Below are 2,668 nucleotides of genomic sequence, written 5' to 3'. Positions count from 1 at the left end.
TAAAAATCGTTTAGCGGCGGTTTGAAACCGCCGCAAAATCATTTCCCGGCGGTTTGGTAAACCGCCACTGATACCGGTGTCGTTAAACCATTTAGCGGCGGTTTTAGAGAACCGCTGGTATAACCGCCACTAAAGTAGATTTCCCGGCGGTTGTTTTTGCGGCGGTTCGAAATATTTCCCGGCGGTTTGTTTAGTGGCGGTTAGAAATGATTTTTCGGCGGTTGTTTTTGCGGCGGTTTGAGATAATTTCCCGGCGGTTAGAAATGATTTCCCGGCGGTTTGTTTTTTCGGCGGTTAGAAATGATTTCTCGGCGGTTTACTTTTTCCGGCGGTTCGAATTGATTTCCCGGCGGTTTGCTAAAACTGCCGCAAAATGGTTTCCCGGCGGTTTGTTAAAACTGCCGCAAAATGGTTTCCCGGCGGTTTGCTAAAACTGCCGCAAAATAGTTTCCCGGCGGTTTGCTTAAAGTGCCGCAAAATAGTTTCCTGGCAGTTTTAGCTTTTTAGTGTGCAATTACATAATTTTCAACCTGCGATAGTTTTTACAATAGAAAAATTAACCAAAAATTCTAAAAAATTAAAAATTTTACTTGCATTAATTTATTGCAAAACTAGTGAACAAATATTCATTACACATGGATATCAAATTTGTCAAATATCAAATCACATACAATTATCATTTATCAACAGGTATAATACATTGTTATTAAACATCCATGCCACATCCAGCAACATCCATGCAACATCCAGCAGCACCTTCAGCAAACCGCAGCAATTCCCACAATAGAATTCAGAAGCAGCAACATCCATGCCAATCAGAACCTGCAGCAATTCCCAAACACAATGAGATAATAGAACTTTAAGCACCCTCAATAGATAAATATACAAATGGCAGCAACATACTTTTCCAATTGATTGGTACATGGTACATGTTACACGGTCAAAAATCAAAGCAACTGCTAACCACTGTGCTAGAGATGAAGCATTAGCAAAAAAGCTTTGGGAATTCAGCGAGCAGCTAGTTAATTCAACTAAAGCAAAATAAGAGCAACGAGGAGAAGACAACTGCCAAGGCTAGAGATGAAGCATTAGCAAAATCGCTTTGGGAGTTCAGCGAGCAGCTAGTTAATTCAACTAAAGCAAAATAAGAGCAACGCACACCACTGTGCTCTTTTCACTTTCTTTTTTTGATATAGTGTTGCTGCTTTCTGTGGATTCACTGCTGCATACTGCGGCTCTTATATTGTTGTGCTAGTTTTGAAATGTACTAAATGTGTTTACATGCCATTGCATTCTGCAAAAGAAATAAAATTCGTGATGCCATATAATCGGTTTAGTGGATTAGTTCTGTTATAGATTCCCTACAGCTTAGCTTGTCTATCAATGTGATGGATGCTGCAGTTATAGCAATATCAGCTGCTAAATAGACTACAAGTTTTCATTTGCATAAATATCAATGACGAGAGAACACAATCTGCATCACTCAAACATAAACTAGCATCAGCTATATATGTACCGATCAAACTGATTCATTTTAATATTTCTCATTGTTTATATGTGATTTCAAATACCTGATAATTTTCGAGCATGCAGGACTTGAAACCAGCAGCACAATAGATGAAATAGTACTCCCAAGTACGCACAAACTTCTCATCAATCTGTGCTTGCTCAATAGTATCCTGAAACAATTTAAATATGCATGCTTGATAGACATACAATATAAATGTAATAATAGAATGAGGAATAAAAATATAATACAGAAAGGGCAAAAAGCTAAGAACATTAAGCATACCTTGCCGATCAATTCTGGAGCAATTACTTTATTCACATTCTCAACAGCCTAATCCAGAATGGATAAAGATTTTTATCATGTTACTAAAGGCATACAAAAATAAGCAAAAAATAACATGTGGTCGAACATTCAAAGGAATTTCATAGGAATGTCACACTTTATGTCCTTAATGATGCAAGCATCTCACATGACACAATGACTAATGCTAGAATAAGTCAATAACTCTATACCTGAAAGCATATCACACAAATATTTAACAAAGTTTAGTTGATACTTTTTCCTGCATACATTATATTTTATCAATTATATAAGAATCATGTTGTAATTAATACTAAACTTACACCAATGGCTTCAGCATTGTCGTGAATATAAGAACCATCCTTTTTCTTGTGCAACATAACCCATAACTCCCCTCGGCTAATGCTGCTTCCACGTTGTCGTTCCTATATCACATTATTGACATATAGTTAAATAATTACACAAAAATGAACTAATAAGTGAATTATTGGGTCTACTACCTCTTCATGCTTTCTCCTTGCTATGGTTTTTGAACCACCCGTGTGGGTGTATAATTGCTTCTTCCGATTTTCAGTATTTCTCTTGCATAAGTCCTATTAGAAGATGACAATAAATGCATGTGAATTATTATGAATAGATAAAAAAAACATGTAACATCCAAACATTAAGAGAAGTTCAATAAATGAAATTAACCATAATCTGAATCTCAATTGAAATGGATCTCATGAGCAAGAGTGAATTTGGAAATGTCACCTGGGTTTTCTCACTCAACCGATAGTCAATGAACCATCTCCAATGGTTTTCATCAATTCCAGGAGGCCAATTGTAAATCTTCGTTGCCATCATGAAACCACCTAT

At 36.5% G+C, this 2,668-nt stretch overlaps 1 long non-coding RNA gene across 1 annotated transcript; it reads right to left on the bottom strand.

Moving 5' to 3' along the window:
- Window positions 1-734: 734 nt before the first annotated feature.
- LOC141847131 (uncharacterized) lies at window positions 735-2,038 on the bottom strand. The gene is made up of 3 exons (XR_012603397.1): window positions 1,793-2,038; window positions 1,572-1,679; window positions 735-822 (listed from the first exon to the last, which is right to left on the bottom strand). It is a non-coding gene; the product is annotated as an uncharacterized LOC141847131 (long non-coding RNA).
- Between the last annotated feature and the right edge of the window lie 630 nt (window positions 2,039-2,668).

This window comes from Curcuma longa, chromosome 16 (genome assembly GCF_044706935.1).
Source record: "Curcuma longa cultivar G26 ecotype Majalengka, Jawa Barat chromosome 16, ITB_CL_G26_1.1, whole genome shotgun sequence".
Classification (NCBI taxonomy): Eukaryota; Viridiplantae; Streptophyta; class Magnoliopsida; order Zingiberales; family Zingiberaceae; genus Curcuma; species Curcuma longa.
This window is presented reverse-complemented; position numbering and strand designations above follow the sequence as displayed.